The sequence below is a fragment of the Coregonus lavaretus genome, assembly GCF_964263955.1.
Source record: "Coregonus lavaretus genome assembly, chromosome: 15".
In the NCBI taxonomy this organism is placed as follows: domain Eukaryota; kingdom Metazoa; phylum Chordata; class Actinopteri; order Salmoniformes; family Salmonidae; genus Coregonus; species Coregonus lavaretus.
This window is the reverse complement of record NC_140002.1, coordinates 41,088,717-41,111,148: the sequence shown is the minus strand read 5'-3', so window position 1 is coordinate 41,111,148 and position 22,432 is coordinate 41,088,717. Positions and strand designations below refer to the sequence as shown.

At 43.2% G+C, this 22,432-nt stretch overlaps 1 pseudogene across 1 annotated transcript; it reads left to right on the top strand.

Annotated features, from left to right (window-relative positions):
• The first annotated feature begins 2,511 nt into the window (after positions 1-2,511).
• LOC311143154 lies at positions 2,512-21,591 on the top strand (annotated as a pseudogene). Its single transcript has 17 exons — positions 2,512-2,557; positions 4,900-5,001; positions 5,685-5,795; positions 6,753-6,830; positions 7,065-7,228; positions 9,984-10,083; positions 10,928-11,008; positions 13,463-13,584; positions 13,721-13,836; positions 13,921-14,360; positions 14,478-14,628; positions 14,764-14,944; positions 16,722-16,826; positions 16,938-16,997; positions 17,331-17,376; positions 19,786-20,389; positions 21,343-21,591. The product of its transcript is annotated as an uncharacterized misc_RNA (transcript).
• Positions 21,592-22,432: the final 841 nt, after the last annotated feature.

Here is a 22,432-nt window from a genome sequence, read left to right as displayed (position 1 = left end):
ATATGCTTTTTTTCAACAAACAGTGGCTGGCAACAGAAGTCTCACTTTGTAAAAATTGTGAAAGCAGGTAGAACTCATGTTCCTGACCTGTTGGTAAATATTTTAGCCTATACAGGATTTGCTCAACACAACCTAGTATGTAATACTACTTTGGTTCATACAGTATTTAACCTATTAATAACAATGAAGCATTAATGCCTAGGAAATAGCTACTTCGCCATGTTTCCAAATTAGCAGTGCTCAGGATGTGTGCTAGGCCCACAACATTATCATGGGTGAACTCAACTCAGGCAAAAATGATTGGGCTTCTTCGACGTTTCAGCCGACAGTGCAGGCGACTGCCAACGGATTAATATACAAAGAACCTTGCATCATAAATAACTACTCATTATTTGTGGCTCAGTCAGTCAATTTACATTACGGTTTTGATCCTCTCGAACACTGCCATTCTCTTCGCATTTGTTTTATTTGCTTTGGCTTTGTGGGACGCCTAGAACTTGGCTGGTTTTGCTATAAAGTCAGACTGACAGTAGGTAGGCCTACCTACCGCAAAGCGACCTCCGCAGAGGACCCAGTCTCGCTCGGATGCTGAGCACCACGTTATCCGCGCTTACATTTCATTTCTGGGCAGAGGGGTTGAAAGGCGCGTCTACTAAAAAGTTTGATGCTGTTTGTTCTGTTCTTCCCTTCTATTTGATATTCTTAATCGTGTTTTTATTAAAACATTTAGCAGCTATAGACCTATCTATTTGCAATAATATTGGGCTTTTTAGAGAAAGCTTTCTTAGTCTAACCCCACAAATGTAGCCGCATGGAAAATAAAACGCCCGAAATAACTGTCCAATGTAGCCTATCCAATAAAATATACTGAAAAAATAAATAAACGCAACATGTAACCATTTCAGATTTTATTGTATTACAGTTCATATAAGGAAATCAGTCAATTGAAATAAATTCATTAGGCCCTAATCTACAGATTTCACATTACTAGGAATACAGATATGCAAGTAGGGGCGTGGATCAAAACTAGTCAGTATCTGGTGTGACCACCATTTGCCTCATGCTGCAGGACATCTCCTTCACATGGTTGATCAGGCTGTTGATTGTGGCCTGTGGAATGTTGTCCCACTCCTCTTCAATGGTTGCACGAAGTTGCTGGATATTGGTGGGAACTGGAACACGCTGTGGTACACGTCAATCCAGAGCATCCCAAACATGCTCAATGGGTGACGTCTGGTGAGTATGCAGGCCATGGAAAAACGGGGACATTTTCAGCTTCCAGGAATAGTGTACAGATCCTTGCAACATGGGGCCATGGATTATCAGAAATTAACATTAGGTGATGATGGCGGATGAATGGCAAGACAATGGGCCTCAGGATCTTGTCACAGTATCTCTGTGCATTCAAATTGCCATAGATAAAATGCAATTGTGTTCATTGTCCGTAACTTACTTATGCCTGCCCATATCATAACCCCACCTCCACCATGGGGCACTGTTCACAACGTTGACATCAGCAAACTGCTTGCCCACACGACGCCATGCATGTACGTGGTCTGCGGATGTGAGGCCGGTTGGACGTAATGCCAAATTCTGTAAAACAACTTTAGAGGTGGCTTATTGTAGAGAAATTAACATTCAATTCTCTGGCAACAGCTCTAGTGGACATTCCTGCAGTCATCATGCCAATTGCACGCTCCCTCAACTTGAGACATCTGTGACATTGTTTTGTGTGACAACTGCACATTTTAGAGTGGCCTTTTATTATCCCCAGCACAAGGTGCACCTGTGTAATGATCATTCTGTTTAATCAGCTTCTTGATATATCACACCTGTCAAGTGGATGGAATATCTTGGCAAAGGAGAAATACTAACAGATGTAAACAAATTTGTGCACAACATTTTAGAGAAATAAGCTTTTTGTGCATATGGAACATTTCTTGGATATTTTATTTCAGCTCATGAAACCAACACTTTACATGTTGCGTTTATATTTTTGTTCAGCTTAGTTATTTAATGGCAACGTTTAAAGCTTTTGAATGCAATTGAATAATTAATTTTGACTTCATGCATTTGATTAGGCTAGTTTGTCCTTCCATCAATGATGTAATGATTTCCATCCAGTACGCCCTGAACTGGAGCGCATCATTTTCTCTCCGTCCTTCAACAGTTATCCAAGGATACCCAGTTACGATCACCGTTCCCTTCAAAATAGCCCACTTAATAGTAGCCTATTGTCTCATTCAGTAACCGCATTCATCCGAATACCCTTCTGCTCTCCTGACCGCCTGTGCACCGTTAGCATTCCGGGGGAGCATACATATTGATTGCTGAGGCAGTGGAAAACGGATAGGCTTACATCCCCTGATAGCGTAGCCTATGTTATCCTCCTGCGCCTGAAGGTAGAAGCTGGCGATGCTGTTTCCCTCGACTTGATTTGAAGCCTTTCGCAGTGGGGTGTTTGCGACATTGCATACATACGTTTGGGGGCATCCGCCAGTGACTACGAAGATGGCAGAGAAGGCAGTCAATGCAGCGTCCAGTGGTGCCTTGACAGGTAAGCAGGGTAAAAAAACTAACGGTCTATTGTTTATAATATCCAATGTTTCTCTACTGTATTTTTTTGCTACGACAATCCTGCATCGTCAAATTGTGCATTTCACTTCATCATCTAGCATACGCTATAGCCAAGCCTAGCAGAGGCAATTTTTATCATTGGCTTTTATGGCCAGTTGTCTAAATAAAAAGATGAATAGCGTAGTCGTTAAATCATCAAGATGCAGAAGGACAACACGCACCTTTGTTAATTGCTAAATTGATTGGCTCAGGCACAGGCTACATTACGCGTATTTATATGGTTTGGTCTGTCTTAACCCGCATAGCCTAGATTTGGGTGTCCAAGGCTTGTTTTCTGTCGCTGGTACCAAAGTTATTATAGTAAACTAAAATGGAAACTAAAACGAAAACCAATCATGAAAACTATTTACTAAACTGAAATAAAATAATTAATAAACCCGTTAGAAAAACAAACTATACTGAAACTATTGTCTTTAACTCCAAAACTAACAAAAATAAAAACCATCATGAAAATGTTTTGGTTTTATTTTTATTTAATTTTTTATTTGGGGGGAGGGGGGTTCAAGCTACTGAATCTGGCGGGTAAATGCAGCCAGGAGATGGCGATGTTTCAAAAAGGATTGGCTTGTGCGTCACTATCACTACTCTGTAACTGAACTGTAATTCATACTGTAATTTGGGGTATTATCAACAGTAAAATACTGTTAAACGTTTTACTGCAGCATACTGTAAATTATGGTTCATTTTGGGAAGTAATGGTGGACAGGGAAGTAATTGCTGTATTTCGAATGGTGCCGTTATTCCATCCCATTGAATACAGTAGAATACCTTATTCTTGGAGTGCCGAAAACCTTTACATTTTTAAACCATACCAATTTAACTGGTATGTGGTAGTGGTGCCCCAACCATTTAAAATGTATAGGGGACAGATTGGAGTGGTACCAAGTCTTAAACCTTTAATGGTTGAGCATTTTGCCATTCCGGTGCTGCCAGTTTGGAAGCCTTTGTTAAGACCTCTAGAAGTGTACGTGATATAAAACACAAAATATTCATTGATATCTTGTAATGTGTAAACACATTACCTATAGCAGCCAACCTGCCTGCACCAATCCCATGTAAAATACTGTGAAATACAAACCCCATCTCCCCTCAATGAATGTTATTAATTCATCCATTCATTTATGCATTCATTATGATTACAGTAACATTTACTTTTTTTACAGTAAATTGTCTAGGTAGCTAATTTGATTCTTCTTACATGTACTACTAAAGTTAAAAAGCAATGGATTTGTGTTAACATGGATGAGAGTTTCCCCCATATTTGTTGCACCTGTCTCGACGCTATTCCTTTTAAATCCAAGTCACATTGAGAATAACTTTATAGTTTAAACCTAACCTATGACCTGACCCATCACCTTATTTATTGCTGAAGTATTACTGCCCCACAGTTGCAAGAAGTGACATCCCAAAAAACTATACAACACAAATGCTTTCTGTCTCTAGCACTAAAACTGAAGCTAAATCATATAAAACGAAATATAAATATTTGGATCAAACTAAAATGAAATAAAAATGAGCAAATCAGGTCTGAAACTAAACTGAATTGAAAATAAAAATTGAAAAACTAATAGAAATAAAAACGAATATAAAAACACAAAACTATAATAACCTTGGTTGGTACAGGTGTGATCAGAAAGGTGTAATTTGTACTAAAAAATCCCAGTATATAGCCTTGAATTTAGGGGTGATCAAAGGCAAATAGCTGCATCTGGGTTTTGAGGCCTTATCGTTATGGAGTGGACACATATTTAAAGAATGACATTAAACATGGATTCTCACCAGCACACAAGGTCACAGACCTTTCATCAATGGTTAAAGACATGTGACATGGCCATTGAAAAGGTGTTAGTAACCTACCTATACGCCCGGTCCTGGCAGACCCAGATTAAGTCCATAGCCTACTCTAAAACCAGGATATGGAGAGTCCCAATCAAAAGTGCTTTTTAATGAATAGGCTTACTCTGGGTCTGGGAAAGGACCCCTCACTTCCTAGGCTAGTTCCTAGTTCCTAGTTTCCCAAGAATAAGTTACATTAACATATGCAGTGTATAACCCAATGTTGTGATATGATGGGTCTCTCCTTGACTGGGAGCTGTATTAGATTTTGGTGAGTGATGCAGAAGTAACAGGGCCAGATTATGGCTGCTGTTTTAAATCTAGTCCAGAATAAGTCAATGGCCTGGCTTCCATCTATCCTGGACTTATTTACCTTTCTTCTATTTATTTTCTTCTTCATGTGTTTGCTTCTTTCTCCCGCCTAAGGATTGACTCAGCCATCAGTTGCAGAGAAGAGATCCCAAAGCAACGGCCATGGCTCCCCAGCCCGTGTGGTACTTTATCCAGGGAGCCCAGCTGCGAAACACAGTAAGATGCTCCAACTGATGGCTCACCCACACTCTTAACGTTTTAACAGGATTTTATTGGGCGCTTATCTGAATTGGAAAGGTACTTCACATAATTACTTTCCATAATTACAACAATCACAATCTACCATGGCGGAATTGGGTTGAGTTGAATGATTTGATACTTATATGTCAAGGGGAGTCATTATTGAGTCATTTTTATGATTTGAAGGATTACTATAAGACACTATTTTCCAAGAAGATGGGTTTCAAGATTCATACAGGGACCACAACGAAAGCACAATTAGATGTTTTTTTAAAAGAAACTGGCCTAAAATAATATTTTAGAGAGCCATTTCTGGCAAAGGCAAGATCTTTTTGCTTTAGTAATTATCATACTAAGAACAACTGATTCAATTTTAAATAGATATTTAGCCTTGGCACCTTAAAACATAGCATATCCGCATACACTGCTGCAGTCCGTCCTTGGATTGCTTGCCAACTTGGCAGCAGTGCATACAACCTTTTACATTATCTACTGCCCTGGCTGCGACCATTTTACCCTCTAAATATTACTCTCACTGAACAAAGAGCATGGCACTGTCTCCCTCTTCAGTCTCAAAGTAATACTGCAGTTCAGTGCTATGTACAGCACTGCCTTCCTCTGCTGACAAACTGTGGGGACTGTTGTATCTCCTATATCAGATGAGGTGCTGAGCCCACCCTCGGTCACAGAGAAGAGGCCCCAGCTCAATGGGCTCCCCTCCCCTTTACTTCTGCCAGGCAACAACACTAACAACCATGCAGGTAAACAGTGTAAGTTCCACCCCCACTGTGGTTGTTAGCTCCCCTACACATCTCTCCCTCACTGGGTCCTCTCTATAAACACATCTCTCCCTCACTGGGTCCTCTCTATAAACACATCCCTCCCTCACTGGGTCCTCTCTATAAACACATCCCTCCCTCACTGGGTCCTCTCTATAAACACATCCCTCCCTCACTGGGTCCTCTCTATAAACACATCCCTCCCTCACTGGGTCCTCTCTATAAACACATCTCTCCCTCACTGGGTCCTCTCTATAAACACATCCCTCCCTCACTGGGTCCTTTCTATAAACACATCCCTCCCTCACTGGGTCCTCTCTATAAACACATCCCTCCCTCACTGGATCCTCTATAAACACATCCCTCCCTCACTGGGTCCTCTCTATAAACACATCCCTCCCTCACTGGGTCCTCTCTATAAACACATCCCTCACTGGGTCCTCTCTATAAACACATCCCTCCCTCACTGGGTCCTCTCTATAAACACATCCCTCCCTCACTGGGTCCTCTCTATAAACACATCCCTCCCTCACTGGGTCCTCTCTATAAACACATCCCTCCCTCACTGGGTCCTCTTTATAAACACATCCCTCCCTCACTGGGTCCTCTCTATAAACACATCTCTCCCTCACTGGGTCCTCTCTATAAACACATCTCTCCCTCACTGGGTCCTCTCTATAAACACATCTCTCCCTCACTGGGTCCTCTCTATAAACACATCCCTCCCTCACTGGGTCCTCTCTATAAACACATCCCTCCCTCACTGGGTCCTCTCTATAAACACATCTCTCCCTCACTGGGTCCTCTCTATAAACACATCCCTCCCTCACTGGGTCCTCTCTATAAACACATCTCTCCCTCACTATCTCTTTTGAATGTCTCTCCTTGCTCTGTTTCTGTCTAGCTTGTCTGTTTCTGTGTTGATCCCTTTTTCTTCATATCCCTCAGATGTGGAAGGGTATCTGAGGACAGACGACAGGATGCGTTTAGCCAAAGAGAGACGTGAGGAGAGAGATAAAGGTCTAGGTAAGTGATGTTCCTGACATTTGCTTTCAAGTATTGAGACTGATGGAAATCATTTCTTATTGAAGCCAGTATTTGTATTGTAGCAGGTTAGCAAAATTGCTCTATACTTTTGCCATATAGAACCGGCAGCCAGTAAATGTGCAGTTCAAGGAAGCAAAGCTCTGGAATTGTTGTGGGTTGTTATAATGGTATTGAAGAGGGTAGTAATCTGAGTGTGTTGGTTGGTGTTTCCAGCGGTGCGAGAGCAGGCGATCAGGGAGAAGGAGCGGCGGGCTCTGCTGCAGTATGAGCGTACGGTGGAGGAGCGCTGGAGGAAGCTGGAGGAGCAGAGACAGAAAGAGGAGCTCCGCAGAGCTGCTGTGGAGGAAAAGAGGAGGCAGAGGCTGGAGGAGGAGAAGGTCAGACTTACTACTAAGCCACTACATCAGGGATCATCATTTGTAGAGTTGCAAAGAAAAATCCATATCTCCGACTGCCCATCTTAATCTTTTCTTTTTATTAGCCAGTCTGAGATATGGCTTTTTCTTTGCAACTCTGCCTAGAAGGTCAGCATCCCGAAGTCGCCTCTTCACTGTTGACGTTGAGACTGGTGTTTTGCGGGTACTATTTAATGAAGCTGCCAGTTGAGGACCTGTGAGGCGTCTGTTTCTCAAACTAGACACTCTAATGTATTTGTCCTCTTGCTCAGTTGTGCACCGGTGCCTCCCACCCCTCTTTCTATTCTGGTTAGAGCCAGTTTGCGCTGTTCTGTGAAGGGAGTAGTACACAGCGTTGTACGAGATCTTCAGTTTCTTGGCAATTTCTCGCATGGAATAGCCTTAATTTCTCAGAACAAGAATAGACTGATTTCAGAAGAAAGTTATTTGTTTCTGGACATTTTGAGCCTGTAATTGAACCCACAATTGCTGATGCTCCAGATACTCAACTAGTCTCAAGAAGGCCAGTTTTATTGCTTCTTTAATCAGCAAAACAGTTTTCAGCTGTGCTAACATAATTGCAAAAGGGTTTTCTAATGATCAATTAGCCTTTTAAAATGATAAACTTGGATTAGCAAACACAACTTGCCATTGGAACACAGGACTGATGGTTGCTGATAATGGGCCTCTGTATGCCTATGTAGATATTCCATAAAAAATCAGCCGTTTCCAGCTACAATAGCCATTTATAACATTAACAATGTCTACACTGTATTTCTGATCAATTTGATGTAATTTTAATGGACAAAACAATTGCTTTTCTTTCAAAAAAATGGACATTTCTAAGTGACCCCAAACTTTTGAACGTTAGTGTGTGTATATATATATATTTTATTTCCTCAGAAAACTTGGGGGGCCAAATAAGACCACCCGTGGGCCAAATTCGGCCCGCGGGCCGCCAGTTGGGGAACCCTGCACTACATCTTCCAGTGCATGATGTAGTCACCCTCTGTCCTCACACTCAGACAGCTCTTTCACCTCCAGTTCAGTTTCAGTAAAAAGTTTGTATGTTTATTGTATCGTTTGGATGCACCGTTTTTGATTGTATGTGAATGTATGTGTGGGAAAGTACAGCAACAGTCACAACAGCCCCCTTCTAAAAGATAAGCAGGGACATATGCTCTTTAATTTACTCAAATCCTGTGGTTAATTAATTACAGTATGCCCCATACTTAACGTTGTCTCCCAATCAGATATTATATAGGATTTTCACCCCCACCCTCCCCTTCTAGAGAAGTCCTTCCCACCCTGCACACCAGTCAACACTGGCTTCTGGGAATGCTGGTGTCATTGGTGTTGATCTATATGTAAATCTCAGGGACCTCAGACTAATCAATGAATATCTCTGCCATTCCATTTGTTTAATCTGATCCTTATCCTGCTTTGTCATTGCCCTCCATTTCTCGATGGGTCCCAAAATATCTGCTCAGCACAAAGTTATCCACAGATCTGTCTTTTTAAACCATGTCACACACTGCCACTTTCTAAGGCCATTTATTGTCATAGAGGGGTAGCTAACATTGATCTCACCGTTTAATCTTTAAAGAGAGACTTAAGTTGGTCTAAAAAGGTGACGTGAAATAACATGATTTATAATTTTTTGTGTGCTCTCATAAGATTATGCATAATGAGAATTTTTGGGACATGTTTTGGATGACACAGCATTTGCCTTGGCCATCAATCTCAACCAGATTGATTATCTATGCACGTGTGTGTTCTCATTAGATGGATTATATCCTCTGGATGATGTCATTTTAGATCAGTAGAAATGCAGGAGGAGCCTATGGCATGTGGCTAATGTCATATTAGCTTTTCTGTGGTACTCATTTAAGATTTGTTTTCACTTCTTCACCCGTTCTTGGTTCTGTGCAGTGTCATTCTGATTAATACATTTGTTACTGTGCTGGCTTCATCTGTGTGTGTAGTTCCATTTGCCGATACATGTCCATGTCTGTGTTTGATAGGAAGAAATGAACATGGAAAAAAAGGAAAGGGGGATACCTAGTCAGTTGTACAACTGAATGCATTCAACCAAAATCTGTCTTCCGCATTTAACCCAACCCCTCTGAATCAGAGAGGTGCCGGGGGGCTGCCCTAATCGACATCCACGTCATCGGCGGGTTAACTGCCTTGCTCAGGGGCAGAACAACAGATTTTTACCTTGTTAGCTCGGTAGAGCAGGGATATAGATGGGAGGAAAAGATGGAGCACATTTAAATGGAGAGATGTTGGCAATGGTTGATCACCCACCAGATGGCTTTGTCTCCTGCTCTGTTGGGCTGTGAACCATGGCAACACTGTGGGTGGGGAAGGGTTAACTAGCTTGGAGGAAATATTATTTACTCGGGGAAGTCTGAGTAGAACAGGCAGCCAGAAAAAGAAAAGGGGGAGGGGGAAAATCAGATAAAGAAAGGGGGAGCTGTTCTCCAACCTGTGTCAATACTGTTGCTTGCTACGAGAATGAATGTGTGAGAGTGTCTCTTTGTCTGCATGTGTGTGTGATTGGAGGGGTGGAGTCCCAAGCAGCTGTGGTCTTTATCAGCCTGCTCTGGTAAGACTGTGCTGTGTTAGAGTAGAGGTTGTGGTTATGGAGCGACTAGCCTGGTCCTTGTGGGGCCAGGGGAGCAGCTCCGTGACAGAGTCCCTTGTCTTCCCGGTCCTGGAACGGCACAACCAGGAGCGGCTGGAGGCTCTGATGAAACGCTCCCTGGAACGCAGCCTGCAGCTGGAGCAGAGGCCCAAACGCTGGACATGGGGCGGACCTGGAGGAGCACAGGGTGAGTCCACAACGGGGAGCTGGAGATGAGGGTGCAATGAGGTGTGAATGATGGAGTGACTGGAAGGAGGAATGGTGAGAGGCATGAATGGCGAGAGGGACAGCAATGCATGTTCTAGGCTAATTCAATTTGGCATGTCCCTTTTGGCTTCTAAAGTGATAGGATACAAATTTGGTGTTGCTCTCTGTCAGTTATACAATCACACAAGCGGTCCATCAGATATACTAACACATGATAGGTCTTTTTTTGGAAGCTGCTGCTAGCTGATTACTCCTCTACCCTTCTAATCTAGACTCAAGGTCAGACAGCAATGTCTCTGTGTCAGCCTGTCCCAGACCTGTCGTGAACCATGGAAATAGCCATCAGTCCAGTCAACCCTGAGGGGAGCAAACCAGACAGTTTTAAAATTGACAACATACTGGTTGCTGCTTCAGGGCATTATTGATGGCTCCTATCCTGGGGCACTGGCAGTTTGGTGCGTTTGAAGGATTATGATGGAGGTGGGGGATGGAGGACTGAGATACAGAAACATGTTCAAAACCTAGATGCTGATTTTTATACCGTTTTCTGACTATGTTTATGGCTTATGTACTGTATGTGTGATTTGGATTGGGGCATAGAGGGATATATGGAAGACAAAGGTGCGTATGTGAGAGAGCCTTTCTCCCTGGCCTGCTCATTGCCTCCAGCCTTGCTGCATGGGTTTACCTCCCCAGTTGTCGTCAGGAGCGCCCTGCTGGCTGCAGAGGTGTATCAGGGGGTCATCAGGTAAAGCCATGAGTGGCAGCTCTGGTCATAACGCCATGCTCTCTCTGCTCTGCTCTGCTCCGCCTGCTACCTATAGGTGACAGTGAGAATGCCCCTCTCCTTGCCTCCGCCTTTCCCCATGAACTCGCCGCCCCCCTTCCTGCTGCCAGCGAATCCGGTAATGTTATGAACCCCTCCCGTTCGGTCCACCAATCCCCTTCCCCCTCCTCCTTCTCTCCACCCCACAGTGACCACTGCTCTCATGGCAGTTTGGCTTGAGGGGAAATGTCATGCCAACTCAAAAAGTTTTATGTATATTTCCCAGAATGCATGTGCAACAGCTGAATCAGAAAAAAGTGTGCGAAAGCATGAGGATGTGTGTGAAAAGTCAATGTGTACCTCGTACAAGTACTACTGTACAAAGTGCACATTGATGTTGTATAATTGCTGCTTTTTATACATTTTTTTTTTACATCTGTATGTGTACTGCATGTGTGAGGGTGTGTGTGTGCTCAGCTTGGGTATTATGATGTATTTTTTGGTACTGGCAAGTCGATCCAGGTTCAAGCAAAAGAGCGAGCATTAGGATGACAATAGAGATGCTTTTGGGATACAGAGTGAAGAAGATATCCATTAGGAAATGACAGGCACTAGGGAAATGACAGTACACAAAGAACCAAGTAACAGGGGACATGTACACCACTTCACCTTTTCATTGTTTGAAACCTCCTCTCCCTCCTTGTTGAAGGCATATGTCACTCAGTCACAACACACTGGTTGAGGTTTGACATTCTCAGTGCTTTTATGCATCTTACCGATCTCTATATCACCCATCCAAATACTCAGTGTTATTTTTTATTTCAGAGAGCCCATCCCATCCCAATGAGTATATGGAAAACATAACCCAATAATAATGAAGTGATGAGCAGTATTTGCCATTCAACATGCACAGGAACAGGTAGTCCTCCAATTTGATAAAGTACTACTACTCCTTCTACTAGTATCACCACTAGTACTAATACTCCTTCTACTAGTATCACCACTAGTACTAATACTCCTTTTACTAGTATCACCACTAGTACTAATACTCCTTCTACTAGTATCACCACTAGTACTAATACTCATTCTACTAGTATCACCACTAGTATTACTACTCCTTCTACTAGTATCACCACTAGTACTACTACTCCTTATACTAGTATCACCACTAGTACTACTACTCCTTCTACTAGTATCACCACTAGTACTACTACTCCTTCTACTAGTATCACCACTAGTACTACTACTCCTTCTACTAGTATCACCACTAGTACTACTACTCCTTCTACTAGTATCACCACTAGTACTACTACTCCTTCTACTAGTATCACCACTAGTACTACTACTCCTTCTACTAGTATCACCACTAGTACTACTACTCCTTCTACTAGTATCACCACTAGTACTACTACTCCTTCTACTAGTATCACCACTAGTACTACTACTCCTTCTACTAGTATCACCACTAGTACTACTACTCCTTCTACTAGTATCACCACTAGTCTCATGTCCCTCATGGTCATACGTTGTGTTTCGTTTGTCATCCTCATCTCCCTCCCAACACCTCCATTGACCCCTGACCCCTCCATCAGCCCAGCGCTGTCACCTGATCTCTGTGGAGAACCTGATGGTCCACCGCCTCCTTACCCACACTCACTCCTCTATGGCCAGGTGCCACAGTGCAGCAGACCTCCATCTACCCTGCCACCGATACACAGGTAACACCTAGACAATACATTTGGACTGACAATTTTTTTGCACATAGGCAGTAAATATTTCCAGACTGATAATACCCCATATAAATTGTGCACATTGGTGATGCAGAGACTAGGGAATGTATGACAGCGTTTGCAGTTCTGCAGATAGACACTTGTTTATCCACTTTATTTATGTCTAGGTCTGGCTTTTCTGAACATGTGTGTCTGAGGGTGTAGATGTGTTCAAATGTGTGTGACTCCTGGTGGGACTGCTGTCTACAAGGTTTGTGTGTGTATGTTTTGGTGTGACAAGGAGAAGAAATACCTACATGCTAAGATACTTGCAAAAGTGTTGCTTAGTTGGGCATGCCTTATATAATATGCAGTGATGTAATGGTAAAGAAATAGGCGGATAAACGCAGATCGCCGTCCGCAAGGAGTAAAGTAACGCTCCCTATACTTTCAATGCATTTATCCGGTGGGTAAATGCTTGAGTAAAATAAAAAAGATAAATAAACGGCCTTTACGTGCGAGTACCCGCCACTACACCACTGATAATATGGCAGAAGAAATGTTGCTTCAGCATAAACTTTTTGGCCATCCAAAGCGTGTGTGGATGTTTTTCTTTTCCACATGCTATTTTATTTAGTATTTACTTTGGGTAATTGTGCGCATGCCACACATCACTCTAACTTGCCACAGATAACCATGTGAAAAGACAAAATAGTTTGTATGATTGATTTAAACAATTGATAGTATTGTTAACGTCTTCCATAATATACTGTGGGTATTGATCTAAAAAGACGGAATTACCCCTTTGTATCTCCTTTGACTACAATACATCTTCACTTGATTATTATTTTGACCTCTGACCTCTGATGTATTTCGTTGTGCAGCTCCCTGCAGCCCCCACAGGGCACCCTATCGGGGCTCGCCAAGCCGGGCTGATCGACGGAGGCTCCAGGGCTCTGCAGAGGAGTCAGCAGGAGGGTCTCGCTCCACCCCTCAAACCCCCAAGGTCAGACTTGTCTTACCTACCCACTTGGTTATTGAATAGAGAGAAACCATTACAGAACCCTGCTAGCAGTTGGTAGAGACATGTTGGCATGATAACATACGGAAACACACACACATTATCTTGTATGTGCTTTCAGAAAGAAAGGTTACGCAGAGAGAGGAGGACTGGCTCCCCAGCGACAGGCTCCCCTGTGAGAAGAGGAGAATCCCCAGCCATGTTCACCAGACGCTCAGCCTCCCCCGCCACCCCCAAGTAATACTCACTGTCCTGCTGCTGTATCCGTATGGTATGTCCTAGTTACTGTGACAGAGAATAATAATGTCCTCCTGGTTGTAGGTTGCTGCCTAAGAGCCGTACGCAGTCTCCCTGCACTGTGCGCCAGTACCACTCCTCTCCCATCAGGCACAGACCCACCACCCCGGTTACCGACGGCAACAAGAAGGAGGACGGACAAGTTGAAGAAGCCAAAGGTCACAACAACATCAATGACAGAAATGTCTCCAAGCCAGAAACCCCTGTGAAAAGGATGTCTGATATCCAGAGCCCTGAGAAGTATTCTCAAGCAGACACCCCTGAAAAAAAACAGGCCAACCCTGAGACCCCAGAAAAAAGATTCCCCAAAACTGAGACCCCCGGTAAGAACTTAAAAGGTGAGATTTCTGAAAGAAAGGACTCTATGACTGACACTTCTGATAAGAAAGCCTCCAAAATAGACACCCCAGACAAGAAGATGCCAAAGTCCACCAGCAGTGACCTGAATGCAGATAAGAGCACAGGTGAAACTCTTTACCAATCTCTTTGTGTATGTCAATATTTAAGTACATCGATCAGTGCATTGTCAAAAGGGCACCAGTTTCAATGCACACTGATGTCTGCCTTTATCTTTGTGACAGAGCCATCGCCAGTGACACCAACAGGGAAAGGAGTTGTCGGGACGACAAATGCAGAGGAAGCATCCAGACTGCTAGCGGAGCGTAGGCGCCTGGCCAGGGTGCAGAAGGAGTTGGAGGAGAAACAACGTTGTGAGCAGGAGGAGGAGGAATGGTAAGGAGACTGTGTGTGCCAGCGTAAATGTCACCATGTGTCTCTGTGCCTGTACATGATGCATAGATGGTGTGTCTGCGTGACTGTGACTGATAGCGTATACTGTAAGTCATCATGTTTGTCTGTGTCACTCAGTCTGAAGGTGGAGCAGCTGAGGAGGAGACAGGCAGAGGTGCGGGCACGGCAGGAGGAGGAGGCTCGGCGGGCTGAGGAGGAGAAGAGCAGACAGGAGGACCTTCGCAGGAGGAGAGAGGAAGTGGAGAAACAGCAGAGGGAGGTCCGGGAGAAGGGGCTACAGGTCCAGATGGACAGAGAGGTCAGGGGTCACAGTAGGGGGGGTCACTTTATGTATGGTGATGTATGTTTCTCCAGTGTACAGTGGCTTGCGAAAGTATTCACCCCCCCCCCTTAGCATTTTTCCTATTTTGTTGCCTTACAACCTGGAATTAAAATTCATTTTTGGGGGGTTGTATCATTTGACTTACACAACACGCCTACCACTTTGAAAATGCAAAATATTTTTTATTGTGAAACAAACAAGAAATAAGACAAAACAACAGAAAACTTGAGCGTGCATAACTATTCACCCTCCCAGAGTCAATACTTTGTAGAGCCACCTTTTGCAGCAATTACAGCTGCAAGTCTGTTTGGGTATGTCTCTATAAGCTTGGCACATCTAGCCACTGGGATTTTTGCCCATTCTTCAAGGCAAAACTGCTCCAGCTCCTTCAAGTCATACCACAGATTCTCAATTGGATTTAGGTCTGGGCTTTGACTAGGCCATTCCAAGACATTTAAATGTTTCCCCTTAAACCACTCGAGTGTTGCTTTAGCAGTATGCTTAGGGTCATTGTCCTGCTGGAAGGTGAACCTCCGTCCCAGTCTCAAATCTTTGGAAGACTGAAACAGGTTTCCCTCAAGAATTTCCCTGTATTTAGCGCCATCCATCATTCCTTCAATTCTGACCAGTTTCCCAGTCCCTGCTGATGAAAAACATCCCCACAGCATGATGCTGCCACCACCATGCTTCACAGTGGGGATGGTGTTCTCGGGGTGATGAGAGGTATTGGGTTTGCGCCAGACATAGCGTTTTCCTTGATGGACAAAAAGCTCAATTTTAGTCTCATCTGACCAGAGTACCTTCTTCCATATGTTTGGGGAGTCTCCTACATGCCTTTTGTCGAACACCAAACGTGTTTGCTTATTTTTTTCTTCAAGCAATGGCTTTTTTCTGGCCACTCTTCTGTAAAGCCCAGCTCTGTGGAGTGTACAGCTTAAAGTGGTCTTATAGACAGATACTCCAATCTCTGCTGTGGAGCTTTGCAGCTCCTTCAGGGTTATCTTTGGTCTCTTTGTTGCCTCTCTGATTAATGCCCTCCTTGCCTGGTCCGTGAGTTTTGGTGGGCGGCCCTCTCTTGGCAGGTTTGTTGTGGTGCCATATCTTTTCAATCTTTTTTTAAATCATGGATTTAATGGTGCTCCGTGGGATTTTCAAAGTTTCAGATATTTTTTTATAACCCAACCCTGATCTGTACTTCTCCACAACTTTGTCCCTGACCTGTTTGGAGAGCTACTTGGTCTTCATGGTGCCGCTTACTTGGTGGTGCCCCTTGCTTAGTGGTGTTGCAGACTCTGGGGCCTTTCAGAACAGGTGTGTGTGTGTGTGTATATATATATATATGAGATCATGTGACACTTAGATTGCACACAGGTGGACTTTATTTAACTAATTATGTGACTTCTGAAGGTAATTGGTTGCACCAGATCTTATTTAGGGGCTTCATAGCAAAGGGGGTGAATAGATATGCACGCACCACTTTTCCGTTATTAATTTTTTTGAATTTTTTGAAACAAGTAATTTTTTTTATTTCACTTCACCAATTTGGACTATTTTGTGTATGTCCATTACATGAAATCCAAATAAAAATCCATTTAAATTACAGGTTGTAATGCTACAAAATAGGTAAAACGCCAAGGGGGATGAATACTTTTGCTAGGCACTGTATGTGCATGTTTGTGTGTAACATTGTGTATATGCACAGTACATGTCTTACATTATTCCAAGCATCAATCCTGTATCTTTATCAATAAAGAAGGAGGAGGCCGAGTTTCAGGCTCAGAAGGATGCAGAGCGTCAGCGTCAGGAGCGAGAGATACTGAAGCTGCAAGAGGAGGAAGAAAGACAGCTGAGAAAGAAGGTTTTTATGACTCAGAATTCAATTATTATTATTGAATGAATCAGTATATCTGATACCCAGTCTGCAGCACTCAGTACATGTCAAAATCTGTATGTTGATGCATCTCCACAGAGAATTGAGGAGATAATGAAGAGAACCAGGAAGAGTGATGAGAACCAGGAAGAGATGAAGGTACTGTAGAGATGCCTGCCGTTCTCATAGCTCTGCACGGCTTCAAGCAAAGAGACCTGCTGACTCCTATATTACCCAAGTGATTTTGTGTGATCTTGTCAGGTATTGCATACCAATACAGGATACGCTTTGAGGCTTGTATTTCTTTCCCCAAGAGCTTTTGTTTTTATATCTATGTTGTGATCATTATCATGATTAAATTGTATCATTGTTGATACATTGGTTTATGTGTCCTGATTACCACAGGTCTTAATCACACAATATTATATATAATTGTCCTCTAATTTGCTGTGGAATAATAAATGTTGCCTCCATCTGTGTTCCATATTGAAGCAGAAGGAGGAGGGGCAGGTGGAGACTCAACCTGTCTCACCACCAGGTAGGTGACCCATTCCATTCACCCACTGATACTCTGCCTGCCTTATCAACCCAGCAGGAAAGACACAATGAGTCGTGGTCAAACGTTTTGAGAATGACAAGTATTGGTCTTCACAAAGTTTGCTGCTTCAGTGTTTTTAGATATTTTTGTCAGATGTTACTATGGTATACTGAATTATAATTACAAGCATTCCATAAGTGTCAAAGGCTTTTATTGACAATTACATTAAGTTTATGCAAAGAGTCAATATTTGCAGTGTTGACCCTTCTTTTTCAAGACCTCTGCAATCTGCCCCGGCATGCTGTCTATTAACTTCTGGGCCACATCCTGACTGATGGCAGCCCATTCTTGCATAATCAATGCTTGGAGTTTGTCAGAATTTGTGTGTTTTTGTTTGTCCACCCGCCTCTTGAGGATTGACCACAAGTTCTCAATGGGATTAAGGTCTGGGGAGTTTCCTGGCCATGGACCCAAAATGTTTTGTTCCCAGAGCCACTTAGTTATCACTTTTGCCTTATGGCAAGGTGCTCCATCATGCTGGAAAAGGCATTGTTTGTCACCAAACTGTTCTTGAATGGTTGGGAGAAGTTGCTCTCGGAGGATGTTGGTACCATTCTTTATTCATGGCTGTGTTCTTAGGCAAAATTGTGAGGGAGCCCACTTCCTTGGCTGAGAAGCAACTCCACACATGAATGGTCTCAGGATGCTTTACTGCATGACACAGGACTGATGGTAGCGCTCACCTTATCTTCTCCGGACAAGCTTTTTTCCGGATGCCCCAAACAATCGGAAAGGGGATTCATCAGAGAAAATGACTTTACCCCAGTCCTCAGCAGTCCAATCCCTGTATCTTTTGCAGAATATCAGACTGTCCCTGATGTTTTTCTTGGAGAGAAGTGGCTTCTTGCTGCCCTTCTTGACACCAGGCCATCCTCCAAAAGTATTCGCCTCACTGTGCGTGCAGATGCACGCACACCTGCCTGCTGCCATTCCTGAGCAAGCTCTGCACTGGGGGTGCCCCGATCCCGCAGCTGAATCAACTTTAGGAGACGGTCCTGGCGCTTGCTGGACATTCTTGGGTGCCCTGACGCCTTCTTCACAACAATTGAACCTCTCTCCTTGAAGTTCTTGATGATCCGATAAATGGTTGATTTAGGTGCAATCTTACTAGCAGCAATATCCTTGCCTGTGAAGCCCTTTTTGTGCAAAGCAATGATGACGGCACGTGTTTCCTTGCAGGTAACCATGGTTAACAGAGGAAGAACAATGATTTCAAGCACCACCTTCCTTTTAAAGCTTCCAGTCTGTTATTCTAACTCAATCAGCATGACAGAGTGATCTCCAGCCTTGTCCTCGTCAACACTCTCACCTGTGTTAACGAGAGAATCACTGACATGATGGCAGCTGGTCCTTTTGTGGCAGGGCTGAAATGCAGTGGAAATGTTTTGGGGGGATTAAGTTCATTTTCATTGCAAATAGGGACTTTGCAATTAATTGCAATTCATCTGATCACTCTTCTTAAGTGAGTATATGCAAATTGCCATCATAAAAACTGAGGCAGAAGACTTTGTGAAAATTACTATTTGTGTCATTCTCAACTTTTGACCACGACTGAATAAATGCTTACTAAAGCATGTTGCGTAAGAGTCCCACCCAGTGGCAGCAGTGGGTAGTCTGGTGGGTGAGAGACCCCAGTACTTTTCCATCAATATAGGAGACTCCTGCATGGCTGTGATGTAGCAGTGTTTTTCCAATACCTGTCCTCAGGAGACGATCAGATTCACTCTGCATCCTAGATTGTGTTAAAGGCCACCCATTCAAGGTCTTTGGCTATTTATAACTAATCTGCCCCGCCACAATGCAGCCCTCAGCATGTAACTTAATCCTTATTATTTTTCACTAGAAAGGTTGAAAATATTTAGACAATTTAATGCAATTAAAGAGAAGGACCTCTTTCTTTATTTTGTTAGCTGATGTAGAACAGAGGACATTAGCAAATCTGCCTGTCTCCTTGATATTGGAAACACCTCTGGCTCACAAAGGTAGCTCATGAAATGTTGCCAAAGTGGTGCATGTAGGTTAGAGAACAGGGCCATGGACTTAACTAATGTGACATATAGGTTAGAGAACAGGGCCATGGACTTAACTAATGTGACATATAGGTTAGAGAACAGGGCCATGGACTTAACTAATGTGACATATAGGTTAGAGAACAGGGCCATGGACTTAACTAATGTGACAATGCTTTTGTCGCAGTAAGATGGGTCGCTTAAATATTCTGACATGATTTTAGAGGAGGCATGGGATTTGTGTATAATTAGCATCTCTTTAAGCCGTCCTTGGCCAGGTCATGTGGTGCTCTTTCTCAGGGAATAGTCCTGTGCAATGTGATATTTTTGTTCTCTACAGGGGAAATGCAGATGAACTCAAAGATGAACATTGAAACTAATGCTCAGGTGAATGTGCATGAAAACCCAAAGGTTAAGTCTCAGGTTAATGGGCAGGTCGCTGCCTGTGTCAACAAGCAGGACAGTGCCCTGCTGAAGGGACAAGCCACTGATCAGGTGACCCCACTGAAGAATGTTCTGGAAAAGGGACAGGACGCTAAACAAGTAAATGGACAGGGTGCAGCCCAGGCGCTCAACCAAGAGAGTGTCTTTGTGAAGGGAAAGGTCACTTCCCACGTGACCAAGCAGGAGAGTGCACAAGTGAATGCAAAGACCACTGACCAAATTAATCAGCTGAAGAACACAAAGAGACCGGATGTTCCCCAAGTGAATGTACAGGTGAAGAAACAGGAAGGTACCCAGGTGAGCAGCCAAGCCACTACTCAGCTCAAAACCCAGGAGAGTACTCAAGTAAACGTGAATTTGATCAGACAAGGGGTGCAGCCCAACAATCTGTCCCTGGCACCCCTACCAGTGGGCCACCTCCCACCTCCACTCATCAACCTGGAGCTTCTGGATGTGAAGAGCAACGGGGCGTGTGATGAGGTGCAGTCCATGGAGGTCAGGTAAGCCATCAGAGCAAGGCCATGTCTATCTACAGGAACGCATGATGTGTAATGGATCGAACCAATAAATGCAAGAGATACTGGTTAATATGAACATTTGCATACACATTGCCCACCATGCCAGCAGCCTAGCAATAGATGCGATGAAGAGGTCAATGGAAAGCAGACCGTGGGTGATAGGACACCGGATTGACACACATTCAACAAAACTGATCTAACAAAGTGGATATTCGTAAAATCTGTCATGATTGATGTATTGTAACAGGCCCACAATGTGGTTACTAAAGTCAAATTTGGATATACTTTTGTTTTTGCTGCATAACATTTATAAGTTGTCCCTTTTCAGGTTTAGAAGAAGTGACTGCTAATTGAAAACTCCTGTTTGAATAAGCTGGTAGCATAGCTAGCATACAGAAATCAATGGTGGTAGTCTGTCGTTTTTAACTGTAATGCAGTTTATTGGTGACGATGACATGAACATGTATTGGGGTTGACATCCGTACAAGTATTATGCTCCAATTTTTACCTCAACATATTGTGAAATACACATATAAATAATAGCTGGGGGGCAATGAGGAGGTTTGGGATCTTTCCCCCACGGCATCTTTCCCCCATCTTTTCCTTGGCATTTCCATTGTTTTGGTCTCGTTCCATTGACCTGTTTACCGCACCTATGTTTTTTACTCGTAGAGTATTAAGGATATTGTATAATCAGAATTCCTATTTGGACTCTTAGCTTTACCACAGCCTTTTCTCATTCCCTGAGGAATATTGATAATGAAAATGGCTTCGCATTTAACAATTTGCATAATATATTATTCACCTAATCCGCCCTTGAATACCCAAGGATAGCATGCCCCATAGATGTACAGACATGGTCATAGTAGTATTTGATCGATGGAATAACCATTATGATTTTCACAGATGTTGCTCCCTCTCTCTTCCCCTCTCAGCCCAGTTTCCAAGGAGGAACTTATCTCCATCCCAGAGTTCTCCCCAGTCAATGAGGTCCAGCACAACGGCATGAGTAATGCCCGAGCCCTGGAGGATCTGCTGGACCTGACGGGCCATGTGGCCTACCCCAAACTCTCCCCCATGGGCAGCCTAGGAGACTGCAACAAGAACCTGATTGAGGGGCTCTGCAGTCCCGGCGCCGATTCCAAGCTCATCCTCCACCCTCAAACAAGCTCAATATCCAGTAGTCAGGTACATAAAAATGCATCTGAGAATGAGAATAATATCTTACACTCACATGCAAAAACGATGAGCCTGTTCATACATGCATGCTTACACATGTTAAAATACACACACGTTCAAGTTGCCACAATACCTCTCTCACCCTATCATCTCAAACACTCACACTACCCACTGGGCACACCACATCATTTCAACGTGGATAGTTGGTCATATTTGGTTGAGACGTTGATCAATGAGATTACAACCTATATTCACCCACTCAAAAAGACAGCCAAAAGTTAGTTGAATTTCCAATGAGTTATCACTATGCTTTCAACCATCTAAAAGCACAGGAAAGTACAAATGGGAATACAATGTCAGATATTTTGTTTATTTATGCAACAGATTGTGTTATCACTGTGCTTCATCTAATAGCAGAACCAAATGACCTGGATTGCAGTTGAGATTACATTAAAAGTACATGGTACAAGTGATCAATGCCATTTGAGATTCTGCGCAGATTGTTACAGCAGTTATGAAGATCTCTACGGACCTGTGATGACCTATGCATGCTATATTGAACATGCACGCTTTATATGATTACATAAGAATACATGTATAGTTACAGTAAACTCAATGTGGCCATGGATGTGTTACTCGTTTAAAGGTTGAATTTTACATTAGTTTGTGAGAGAGCCTTAACTCTAGGCTATTTACTGTATTATAAAAGTAATAGTGAATTGTGTTTGCTTGACAATGCAACCAAATATCAACATTCAAAGGAGATGTATCTATGGATAGTTCTGAGCCACTGGCTTAATCCCATTCTTTTTATTTTTGGTTGAGTTAGAGACGTGAATCCAACAT